We start from the raw sequence: 13,987 nt of genomic DNA on the forward strand, positions 1-13,987 counted from the left end.
TATTTATTCAAGCTCCGTGAGAGACCTCTGGCATCACTCTGAATTTGTACAAATAAAGGTACAACAATGTAAGGCCGTAGTCCTTTGCATAAGGACTGGAGAAAATATACTGGAAATAGCAAGAGCTGGTATTGACCAAGGATATAGTATTGTCATGACTGTGTTCAAGTAGCAGTCTGTAATTAGCAACAAGGGTACCAATACAGTTTTTTTTGTTGTTGTTGTTTTTCTTTAGCTAGACTTCAGAGCTACTGGCAGCAATCTGGTCCTGATTCATAGCCCATTGAAGTTAATGGCTCTTGCTGACCAGTGAACTTTGCATCAGATTGTAAGAAGGTGGTTAAAATTTGTGGAGCTTGAGGAAGAGTGAGATTTAAGATGACACTTCAGAGACCAAAAGAGCCACCTTTCTGAGATGGGAGACCATGGACACAGGCAGCACTGAAAAATATGGGAAGAAAACAGACAAGTTTCCTTGTCAAGCAGTGTTAACCTGAGATGGCAGTAGGGAATCTGTTAAAAAGACTGCATGAAAAGTGAATATAAAAAGTTGTTCAGTGCCTTGAAACAAGAATTGGAAGACAGGGAGCAGTCAGCTGCAGAAAGGCAATGATGCGAATGACTGACAGGTAAAAAATGTAATTGATTGTATTCATCATTCAGGATCAGTGGGCCTGGCAGAGTTAACATTTCCATCTCCAGCACTAAAGATATTGAAAAATTGTATTTTATCTCTGGAATCTGTTTACATTCTTTGGTCTAGCTACCTAGGGTAAATATTTACATCTTATTCATTGCTCTTGAAGTACTGACTTGTAATATGACAGCAATGTCAAGATGTTTTGCAGTCTTTCCTCTGTGTCACATTTCAAGCTTTCTGTTAGCTATTTGAGTAACAGTTCTATAGAATTTCTTTTGCTTAGATATGATTCTCTTCTTGAAATGCAATCTTTTGAATTGCTTTGAGACTTAACATTTTATTAAAAAATTCAATTCATTCCTCTAGAAAGGTAGAGAGCCTCTGTGAAATGTTTTCCTGTCATGACCAGAATGTTTACTGCTTGTTGGTTGTACATACTGGAAGAGGACTTTAAGGATGGGTAGCAAAATAGGTTTTGCTACTGTCAGATTTTGTCTCCATCCTCATATCACCAGAGGACTTTGTTTTCATTTTCTTGGGATTCTTTTTCTCCTTTCAAGTGTTATGGTTGTAAAAAATGGAGAGGAAAAAAAAGAAAGAAAACAACAGACCCAACCTAAACCAAAACCCTCATAGCATGCTTTTTATGGCATATGCTATTGATCCGTGTAGTGGATTTCAGGTTAAAAGCAGGGTGCAACAAGACATGGCCTTCGGGGTGTGACAAGAAGCGGCCCTTGGTCTGTGCTAGAATGTGCACATTCTTAGTTCTCTTGCCTCATTTTGAGTAAGTGTCTTTCATTTCTTTTCATTACTTCAGGTAAGTAATGTGCAAAACTGGCGGAGCTTATAGACTCGCTTATGCGATGTGTTGAACGTCTGTAATTCCATCCGTGTTTGCTGGAGTTGAGGCAATGCTGCCTCACACAGAGTGTCGTGTGGGATCAGCCTGCCAAGCTCCCCTCTGTCTGCAGCTGCACAGGACGTAGTGGTCTGGGGAAGCTACTGCTAATTTCAAGATTTAGTTATTTTCTGTGAAAGATTTCTACTAGAGTAGAGTATGGACAGTATCCTGCCTATAATTGTACTTGGATGTGGCTAAAACATTCTATGTGCTGCTGCTTATGGTGTGAAAACACTCTGCTTCCTGCTTTATAACCCAGGAGAGAGATAGAAGTCCCAGTGCCAAAGAAGTAAGCCAGAAATACTTAAGGAGATATGATTGGGCTGCAATGCTGAGGGATTTTCACTGCAGAATTAAGGTCTAAAAAATAGCTTTACATGACTAGAGTGTGATCAAGTGGTGCTGTTAGTTTGAGTGTCAGTGTTTCCATGGCAAGTGTGGAATTTATTTGCTTGCCTTATTATTATGAAATATTTAACTTTTCTGTCCTATGAGTTCAAATTTAATATGTGAAGCTGCCCTACGTTCATGGATCTTCTGACTCAATATTAGTTTGAGGTGTCAGAATTTTTTACAAGTTTATTGTCAAGAAAATTAATGCATACTGACTAGGAACAGATACTTTACTGAACTGCTAGTAAATCAAAAAGAGAGTAGTGTAGATGTTAGGCTGAAAAAGGGAATGAACCAAGAATCTTCTGTTACTGGGCATATCTGCAGATTTTTTCCAGATTATAGAGATAGAATCTATACAGATATAAACTGCCAGTGCTGTATTTTTTCAAAGTGGTTGTGGCATTCTACATTCTCTCTTTTGATAAATACTATTATCAGTCTAAATAATCCAAATCCCCAGTAAAGTTCTATTTTTTTATATAAAACTTCATTGAAGTTAACAGTTACTCATATTTGCCTTTGAGAAATAAGCTATTTTTTTGTTAAAGGATTTATAATTGAGCAGCTAGTAATATGCACTTTAATTTTTTTAGTTTTAAGTATTTTGCATCAAGCACAAATGTATATAAGTTAATATGTCCAGAGGAATGATAGAATTTTCATTAGCTGAGTCCATTCAGATTAAGAATATAGTTGTTTGGGGTTTTTTTTTCATATTTTAATTATGGAACCTTGGGGCATTTCTGATTCTACAGATGATGCATGTATGTAAAACTGTTTGCCAGACCAGCATTTTTAAAATAAAAGATCTCTCCTCTTCATGTGGCATTAACTTTGGACTAAAATCAAGGAGTAGGACATAGCCAGGATCAAGACCTCAGCAACAACCTCCTATGGAATTTTATGGAAGGCTCATGTGTGTGATGTCTACCATAAGGGCCTTAATTACATTTTCTTACTTGTACATATAGTAATCATCTATGCAAATTGGCATTTTCCTAGGTAAAGTGGGTTAATGCTTTTCAAACATCCCTTGGACTTCTCTCATGTGTCTGTGTGGGCAGATGTGTTGGGCACAAATAAAACAACTGGAGTTTATTGCTGTAGAGCCAATATCTCCAGCTATTTTGACCGGAACTCAGGTGGAATTTGGAACCAGTGTGGCTACAGCAGGAAAGGGTGGAAGAATTTGCAGTTAAACTTCAGGCTGTTCTGGGAAGATACTCAGAGCTAAACTTGAAATTCCATTCTTTCTCTTTTCCAAGGTGCAAGAGGGTGAGTGGCTGTGCACCCCTCACACATAAAACCATTCACACTTTGGAGATCCATGCCACTGCCTGGGCTAAATAGGGTGAGTAAAATATGCAGTGTCTCATCAGCCTTAAGAAGCAAACAATTTTTCACAGTTTAAATGCTATTTGGATACAGTGTGGCACTGGCAATCCAGTTAGAAGAATCCCATTTTTAAGCTGATAAACTAAGCAGCATAATGTTTATAAATGGGAAACCTCAATAAGCCTTCCTTGTTAATCTCTATACAGCAGAGGTAAGAGCTTGTTCCCAGTTCATGTAAATAAAAGAGTAACCCTGATTCAAGAAAACAATCTTGGAGTAGAATTTGGAAATAAGTCAAACAATCCAACTCCAGGTTTAGTTCTCATGTGACACCATCACTACTGCAGATGAATAAATAGCAAATACCTAACAGTGTGAATAAATACCAACTTCTGTATTGTGACACTTCTTCACAGCAGAGTATTTTATGCCACAGAAGGAATATTCCTTGTATGTTATTCAATATGAGTAAACATACCACAATCTGGTCTTAAAACAGATCTTTTCTTCCATATGTTCCTATTGTTTCCATATGCCCTTTCAGTCAGCTGAAAGCAATATAAAAACTAAGATTGAAAAATATACTAATTGATTGTAAATATTTAGGCAGGAATTTATATGCATATTGACATATAACTAATAGATGTACTTGTATATACATACAGATTTGCATACTGTGTGTTATGCAAACACACACTCAACAAGTCTTGACTATTTTGTTAGTATTGGTAACAAATGTCAGTCATTTCAGTATGTATATTATCTATGTAACAGATGGGTACCCAAGACTTTGCTGACAGGATTTTAGCACTGTTCAAATATTTGTTCTTTAGGGTATGCCATGGTCTTCTGACATCAAGAGAAGTAAGTTAAATATGTGGGGTTTGACATATTGCTACTTACTGGAGGAAAGCTATCAAGAAACACTACACTTGGCAATAATGAAGTACGCTTTTAGAACGAACTATGCTGCTACTGACTTGTGTATTTATAAATAAAAGAATGATCCAATGAAGAATCCATCTATCTTTCTCTTTGGCATCTTTAAATGGATAGTGCCACAAGGGTTTTTTTCACAATATGAATGTGCTTCCACTCAGTTCAATATTTTGCAATCATATCACTGAAATTATTAGTGTTGTTTAGACATACTCAGCTGTTGTTGTGTAGTTGTTCTAAAGTAAAGAAGTGGCAGCATTGATATTTCTTGATTTTTCTCATCTTTCTTTGAATTGGTAAGTTTATTTCAAAGGCTAAAAGGTATGACTTTGAAAAGCACTTACTACAGATTGGACACTGTCCATTGAATTCATTAGTGATTTTTCACCAGAGTTATTTGAACCACGGTTAGGCTTATACTAACTTCTTTTAGAAACATTAGTTAATGGATAGAGGATGATAGAATTTTACCTATCCAAAATTCTTTGTCCTCATCAAACCATCTGAGGGTGATATGAGGCCCTTTGCTGTGTACAAGCCCGTGACTAGAAATCACCGACTATTGGGACTGAATCCTTGCCCAGAGACTTCTGTCATTTCCAGAGGCTGTGGGAAGTAAGAGAATTTACTCATCTATTGTGCTGAAGCCCTTTAATAAAAAACATTTTATTGAAATAAATAAGTAAATGTATTGCTATTAAAGCTCAATCCAGTCTAACAGATAATAGACCACCATAACATTGCTGGTAATTTAAACATTGGACAGAGCATCAGCAGCAGCTTCTTTAAAGAAATTTAGATTGCATGTTAAGGTATGCCATCACTGACAGAAGTACCTTAGATGAATGCAAGGACCTATTTATGTTTATCAGAGACTATATGATACAACTGTTAATGTGACAGAACTAAATACTTTAGCTTTGGACTCAGACCTCATTACTTGATACGTCAGCCTACCCTCCAGGCTTTCTGGATTAGTATTTCCAGCCTGTCCTGACTTCATACCATTGATTCTTCAGTTAGGGGTAATCAAAGGTCATTAATAGTGAAAAGTTCACTTTAATTGACCAGTCGACTCATTTTAATTATGGCAATATAAAAGAGTGTCAGGTGCTAGACCCCTTCACAAAGGGCTAGTTAATATGCAGATTCTTCCTGGCAGTGAATACTGCCTGGATCCCGTTAGCTCTAGCTAAGGGGTGTAGAAGAGTTTCCTACTTTATCTCTCAAGCTGAAGAAATAGCGAAAAAAAGACTGGTAGAAAAAAAAAGGTTCTGAAAAGAAAAGTCATATTCAGCAGAAATCTTGGGCTGTTCTTTAATGCTTGTGCTTTGTGTACAGATAAAAACATGCAGATAAAACTTCTCTGAGTTAGAAGCACCAATTATAGGAATGATACCCTTTAAATTTTACCATGCTAGAAGCTTGCGTATGTACACTGAATAAAGAGGATAATCTTCTGCTTTTCCATTTCACAGCACGCTAGTAACTTTTTTTAATCTGTAGGAACCGAAAGTTCATTGTCTGCTGATAAGGTACCCCAAGAGAAACAGAAATGTCAAATTTTTGCATACTCCAAGAGTTCTCAGTACTGAAAAACTGATCTTCGGTTTCATTCTCCTGAAAGCCTTAATCTCATACATACCTTTGAACTTTTAATGACTTTCCTAAGAATAATGTCCAAGATAACGAGAAAGGAAATAATGTAGGAACAAAAAATGTCAGAGAAATAATTTGTTTCATGTTCGTATGTGGACTGTCATATATTTCTTTTTTTCCTTGAGATAGAAATAAGATTCCTGCTGATATTTAGGGAACTGTTTGGTTAGCAGCCTTCATAGACTTAAAAAAAAATCAGGTGTGCTTTACTGAAACAAAAAAAGCTAAGTTAAAGGAATACAGACCTTTTCAAGTGTAAAAGAGTTGCTATATTGACAGGAAGACTCAATTCATGTTCTTTAACTATTCCAATCCGTATATTAACTAGTTCCAAACTGAATAGCTCAAAACACGAAAGAGTTGTTAATTAGTTTTGTTCACAGTGCTCTGTTTTACAAATATGATTAGTCATTTGTGGTACTTCAGCTTCTCAGTATTTCACTGAAGACCTGTCAGACCGGTTATGTTTTCCAAATATTATCAAACTTCTGTCTCCTGAAAAAAAAGCAGACTCCAGTTAGAAACTGAAGACAGATTATGTGGAGCTTGGAAAATACTACTCACATATTTTAAAAAGTTTTCATTTATGTAAAATAAATCTTATAAAACATAGAATTCAATATTCTATGCTACCGAATATTAAATATATTAGGATTTTTAAACATACAGGTTATCATAGTGTACAACATGTAGAAAAACAAGGTAACTGCTAAGCAGTTTATCTTAAAAATGAACTCTCTATATATTGAATGAGGATGTAAAGGTTGAAAATGTATTCTTTAAATCTGATTTATTAACTAATCTACACCTTCTGGGTGAGGTTTCTATTATCATATAAATAAATGTGTCTATGTAGATCAATGCTTGTGGGATCTCTGGTTGGTTTTTTTTTTTTTTTGTACTTTAGCAGAAGAATGGCTGTGTGTGATCACAGCTAACCCCTACAAGGATACTGGCATCTCTATTATCTGTACATTGAGTGTGATCATTAACTGCTAGCCGGGAAGACAGCAGTAGAAAAATCAATACAACTTTGGTCAGAGGAAAAATAAGCCAGGGGTGATAGTTGTGGGAATGATCCTTCTACAAATGACATTTTGTCCAATGTCTGAGTGGGGGCAACGCATCATGATGCAAATGCAACAGAGAGTGGAGATAAAAATCAATTCTGACTTACCAGACATAAAGAATAGTGTTGTAAATGGCACAGTGGAACACATAATGGCCCTTTCATAAAGGCCTTTAACAGCATATGAAACTGAAAAATGATCACCAATGGAATGATATTTAAAAATGTCATTGGATTTCCCATGGTGTCAGTGTCACCAAGTGATGTAAATATAAAACCTGCAATGCAGCCAATCAACCTAGCTCTCATCTGATTCTCCTGATTTCAGTTATCAATACTGACTTAGACATTTTCCAGTAGTTAATGGGAGTCGGATGTCCCAGCTATGTCATTCTCTGAAGATGCCTGGGTTCAGGGAATGTTTAACCTAGCTACAGTCTTAGTTCAGCATAGCTATAATCTTAGTCTACATATAGTAGTGATAAAAACACACTGAAAGGCTCTGATCCCCCCTCCTCCTCCAGTTTTTCTCATAGAAGTTGTACATAGAGCCTAAGTTACTCATCTGTACTAAGCCCAGAGGACAGCTCATCCTACATCAACACATATGTAATAAAATCACACACTGCAAATGCCTTTCTCTCTCCTTGTTCAGTGTTTACACACCTAAGATTAAGTTCTGGAGTAGCTCGCAAAGATGAGAGCAACTGAGAAAAAAATTGCCCTGAAATTACATGCTTTCTTTTCTGCCAAACTAACAAATCTTGGTCTACTGAGTTGGAGAATGGTGTGTGATCCCAAAACAATGACAGTCTGAAATAAATTATAAATAATAGATAAGCCCTGTTATTAAATAAACATTAAATTACACAGAAATTATGTTGGAGCTATAAACAACATATTAATTTAAAAAATCAAGAATTTTAAAATCTGCTGAATCATTTGCCCAATTCTAATCACACAGAGAGACAGGAAAGCCTGTTGCCCTCTAGTAAGTTTACAGAACTCCGTCAATTATTTTAAGGATTTCCCAGGAACTGATTGCCAGAGCATCTGGACATCTTACAATAAATTAAAAGCAAATATTAATTACACAACTATCCATTCAAATGGCTCAATGCACTTTAGCTGCCATTTATTTGTCTCACAAAGGACCAACATACTGACACGTTAGTTAATTGAATGCTTGATTGAACAAGTAAACCTAACACTATACTACAGCCTGCCAAATTTAAATTCTGGTGGCCTGCCAGAGGAATAGTTTTTCACTGTGAGAACCCAGCACTGATTTCTTAGAAAATGTTAATCTGATGGCTCATTCTGCAAGATTATAACTTTTCTGAGGTGATACAATGTGAGAGCTGTTCTAATGTATATAATGTAATGATATGAGAGATGATTTCCATAACACTTCAAGTTTTAAATATTGTTAATGAAATCTTCAAGCACGTGTAAGAAAAAATTATCAGCATATATTTATAAGTTCCTGTTTTATGCTAATTACAGCAGATTCTGTACATTCTGTGTTTGCTGAGAACTCCCAGGTGATCCCAGGTGATTATTGGTTTTACCTTAATCTCAGGTAGCATACATGGAAGCAGACAGAGAAGATATGGATAAATAATACAGATTACATTTGAAACGATGCTTTGTGCTGAGAGAAAGAAGCTCACAGTCTTCTAGAATATTAGCTAGGTAGCCTTACTAGTAAAGATTTATTATGCTCTGTATTTCCATAGATACAGGATGTCCAGTCAGATATATATTCACTTGTCTTCATCAAAACTTGGTTAGATAGTGTCAGTGATAGTCACGACAGCAAGGAGACAGCAGATTGCTTTCAGGAGATTGAAGTGTAAGAAATTAATGTGACCACTTGTGATTAAGTTAGTATGCTTTAAGATTAATATCTTACATTAGCTTTTACTCAAAACAATGACAAAAAATTGAATGACATTTTACCAGAGCTCTGAGAAATCTCATATTCTAAAGCTGAGGTCCTGATGTTGAGCTAATGTAAGCTGAAGAAAGGCTAAATTAAGACAGAATTAAAGGCAGGCAGAAGACCCAAGTTTCATACCCTTAATTCCTCAAGTGATTAATTGCTGTATTTGGCTCATATGCTCAATGATTTATTCATTAACCAGATTCTTGTTTAGTCATTTGCAAGCAGAGGAAGCAGTTCGCTCTTCTGTAGCATATAGTGTAGTTCACTTTTTTACATCATGTGTAAAGTTCTATTTAAAAGAATTCATGCAACTCCCACAATCTCCTCTGCTTTATTCCTGTGACACGTGGATTATTGGAGATGTCTGTGGCTCATGAGGGTATGGTGGCACAAAGAGTAGATGTTCTGTGAAATCCATTGATGTATAGAAAAAAGACTAAATTTTTTGAGGATTGGACAAGGTTATTCAAGTGATTCCACTCTTATGGTTAAAAATCAGCTCACTAGCTGGGGACTTGTCATAGAAAAGTGCTATATGAAGTCCATCTTTCAGGGTTTGAAACTGCCAGTTTCTATTAGATGCAACGTCAGATTCATTTCCCCGTTTGTGTCTTGTACTTTAAACTAATTGCCTTCCTGTCCTCAAACTTCAAAGTTACAGTAGCTGTTGCTTTTCTTCAAAGGAAAGATAGTCTTATATGTTTTGATGGCAATGCCATTTCACATCCTGTCAATGCAAATCTCTTTGACAAGACTGGTGACCTGCGGGTGAGTGCTCAGGCAGCAGGTGGTAAACCATTTGTCCTCCTTGTCATGTTCTTAGATCAGCACATTCCACTCACAGAAGTGGAGAGAAAGGCCACAAGCTTTCAAAGACAGTCTTACTTTGTAAAATCACAGAAACAGTCACATCTTTGTATTTTCTAAAGCAGAAAAGCTGTTATTTCTCAGGTACCTTGGTTTGACAGCCCCTTATAATATAGCCAATTCCTTATAATATATAATTATCACATATAATACATTTATTTTATTATCTATAGTGCTTGATGTGCTTGAATTCCTGTCTTTCCCCACTGTCATGCAGCTTTAAATCTGATGAAAATGCAATTTAAAATGGTTTTTTGCTAGAACTTGATAACTGCAATTTTGAGCTAGGCCTGAATGGTTACAGAAATAATTCTGATGTGGACAGTATTTCCTGTGCTCTTTTGTCCATCAGCATTCCAACTTATCTCACCTGTGCAGTCACCCACCCCTGGTACAGTGTGATGGTTGATATCCCAAATGCAAAATTGTGTCACTGTGCAGGGAATCACAGAAAATTCAGTAGCATTTAAAAACGGATTATTTTCTTGCATTCAGTTATAACATCATCCTTGGAGGCAAACATCCTATATGCCTGGACCTTTTCCCAGTGCTGTTCAATACATATAATTAAGGTGCAATTGAATGAAATACATGGGCATCATCTGGAGCCGTAATCAGAACCCAAGCCTGCCTGTAGAAGCTGGAAGAGTTCAAGCCAAAGCCCATCAAAGTCAATAGACACTCTTTCATCTGTTTCAAAAGGTTTTGAATGAGGGCCAGACTTGCTTCTGAAGCTCTCTCTAGACTCAATTTGTTCATGGCTATAGTCTGCCTGTAGTTGCCATGGCGCAGAACATGAAACTACTTAAAATGAGGAAGATATTGAAGTGCTAATGCTGCACAGTTCAAAGTATCAAAGGTGAATTTAAGTAATAAAACATCCTAGCTACCTCTCTGCAAGTTCTTTTCTTCACCTCCTGATTTCTCTGTATTGAATTTTAGTTCATAGCTAACCAATGCAAGACAATGACAGGAAGCGTTTTTATATCCTTACTTCACTGCTCAACTGTACTTTCTTCAAGTTTTTTGTGATGGTATATGCTCTGATAGATCAGATGCCATAAATCACTTTATCAAATCCCATCAAGTAGTGACATTTCCTGTCTAAAAAGAAAGATGAATAAAGGATACCCAGATTAAAAACTGGTATGCAGAAATCTTAAATGCTCCCTTCATGAATTTCAGAGTTGACTGAAAATTATCAAATGAAAATGGCTGCCTGAGAAATTCCAACACCACTCCATAGTCCCTACTTCAGTTATTCCTCAAGAAGGATAGAAAAATAATCAGAGATTGAAACTGAAATATCATTTACAGTAATAAAATTTGCACCAGGTCTTTATTCACAGGCTTGAACTTCACTTTTTTTCATTTACTGGAAGAATGTACAAATATCTTTAAATAATCCCATCTTGAAACAAAAAGTAATAATATCAATTCCTGGAAAAAATGTAGTAGTTAGCATTTGGTTTATGAAATTTAACTAGTCATTCATTCATTCACTCATTATGAGTACACTTCAGAGTAAAATTTGAAAATGCATATAGAAACCCAAATACTTCAGAAATCCTCATTACTTTTGTGAAAACACTTTTTCAGTTGTAATATAATTAGCTTTATTTCCAGCTTACATTTGAAGATTAGAACATTTCAGTGGGTAACCAAAATAAATCTCTTTTCTCATACTTTTAAATATTGCATTAAACTTCGGCTGATCAAATTGTCTTTTCATAACTTCTCCTGAAAATACGATTATTTCTTGATCTGGAGAAATAATGGTGGTTGGTTCATTGTGGTCATGGTATCAAAAACTAAACTACGTAAATATTCACACATGATCTTCATGTATCTTTTATTCCATCAGACATAAGCATCAACCAATGGCACAGTAAAATCTATTTGGATTTTGGGGCATGTTATACTTTTTTATGCCTCACAACAAGGAATTTGCATTACATTTACATCCAAAAAACAAGAATGGACAAACATCTGCTGTAGTAATGCTAGTTCCTGAACTCTTCATAAACGAGTAGAAGTACTTTTAAAAAAATTGTTAAGTTGCCTATTGCCATGCAGTTTAACATAGAGCAGTGAACAGCACAGTGCCTGCTTAAGATTCTGAGGCAGCATACCATCTGCTCTTTGATTCAGCAGAAAACATGAGAGCAGACTACATTTTGGGATTTATTGTAAGTCCTCACCCAATAGTTCTCTTCAGAGGTCTGCATAATCCACTCGGTCAGCTCACTCAGCTTCTCAGGCTCTAAAATGCTGCAGATGTCAGCTCTGCAGTCAGCCTTACAATTCATGATTCAGAATGACTTGCATCAAGATATTGCTCCATTGTGGAACATCACATTAGAGCTGATTCTTTTACTTCCATACACCTGCATGCAAGTTCTTCTTATTAGGAACCATAGTATTTCTCTACTGGAGGAAAGAAGGAGGCATGAGGGAGAGAAGTGAGGAGCGGAGTAGCTGTAACTTTCATACTACACGGTCCTGAAGCTTTTCTTGGTAGAAGTGGTGGAATAACAATATCAGTTCTAATGAAGAGACCAAAATTACTGAAGTAATGAATTGAAACTTCATGGGGCTTTTGGGACCAAATGACATAAGTGGAATGGCCATCAGACATTGTTTCCTACCAACACCTATTTTTTCATGTGATAGGTGAGTCTCTCACTTTTGCCTATTGCTTGCCAAGGTTGCTTGTTTTCTCCTTCTCTGTGTGCTGGTGTATGATTCCTTATCTTTAAGTTCTAGAAGATTCTAGAAGGGGAAAAAACCTCAACCAAACAAAAAAAAAAAGGGTTGGCTGTAAAAATAAGCCTCACTTTTGTCTTGACCCTTGGGTATATTGTTCCAATGCTGCCTTAGCATACTGAAGTACTGATATCAACAGCAAATGAAAAAATAACCCAAACCAAGCCTTCCTCCCCACCTTCCCCCTCCCCACAGTGACATCCATTTTTTATTCTCAGGGTCTACAGATGTTCCTGCTGACGTCCAATAGATCAGAGAGTCATCTAGTGGACAAACAAAGGAATTTTTAATTAATTTACTACTCTGGAGGTCTTGCCTGTCTTCATCTCTTGTAGGCTACCTCAGACACCAACAGCAGATGGGAATCAGGCAGCAGTGAGTGAAGTGGTTGTTGGAGAAAATAAAAAAGGAAACTAAATCCTGTCCTCTGCTGAAGAAATAAAACACTGCACTCTCTCAGGGTCATGTTAAAGTTAATGTCAGCTGAAAATTTGAGCATGACTATATCAGCCACTGTAGAGTACTGAGAATTATAGTCTTAGCTTGACCATAGCAATTATTCATGATTTGGTGACACCAATGGCTTAATATAAATTTTATATATCCATGTAACCGAAAGGTAGAAAGTCTTAGAATTTATCTTTTCAGTTTCCCTCTGAAACTGTAGGTACACAATGCAAATCAACAAATAAGCACTAGGCACTTCCCTAGGTTATTCGTTTTTATGCTTTGTCCAAACTGGGCTTCGTTTTCCTTTGATCAACGAACTTTTGAGGCTGTAAATTGAGTTTAAAATTTCAAACCTTAAAAGCCAAATATGATATTATTTACATTTAATTTTGAAAGCATTATTTTCTTGCTAGATTGATCTGTGTGTTTTTCTAACTCACTAAAATAGTGAGTTAGAGTTTTAAATTGGAATAATTTAGAGCCTCACCAGAGGCTCTAAAAGAATATTCAGATATATATCTTTTTCTCTTCCAATTTAAAAAAAAGGCACAATATCCTCTCCACAACATTCATTGCAATTGATTATAATTCCAAACACTCTGGAGAACTTACAAACACCCATTTCCTCATTGTTTTCTGTCTCTGCATTTACCATTTTTTTTATATCCTTCCTCCATTTCTCATGTAAAATCAATTCTTGTTCTATGATACAAGAATTTCCCAATCTACTTTCAATATATTACTAATGATTTTCTATCCTATTTTTTTCACAATGCTAAGGAAGTGAAACACTCTGTGGTTTTATTACGCGGTTTAATTTTTATGACTGTTTTCTGAGTCCTTCCATTTAGTAAAACTCTTCTTGTGCCTTCAATATACCTCATACAAGGCTCCAAATATTCCTTGCTTATTTGGGACACAGGTTTGTAGAAAGACATTGTAAATCTCCCTGTATACTCTATGATATTTTTTATACCTCTTAATATCTTCCTTGGTTCAAAAGCAAGTTTGCTT

Source organism: Melospiza melodia, chromosome 3 (genome assembly GCF_035770615.1).
Source record: "Melospiza melodia melodia isolate bMelMel2 chromosome 3, bMelMel2.pri, whole genome shotgun sequence".
Classification (NCBI taxonomy): domain Eukaryota; kingdom Metazoa; phylum Chordata; class Aves; order Passeriformes; family Passerellidae; genus Melospiza; species Melospiza melodia.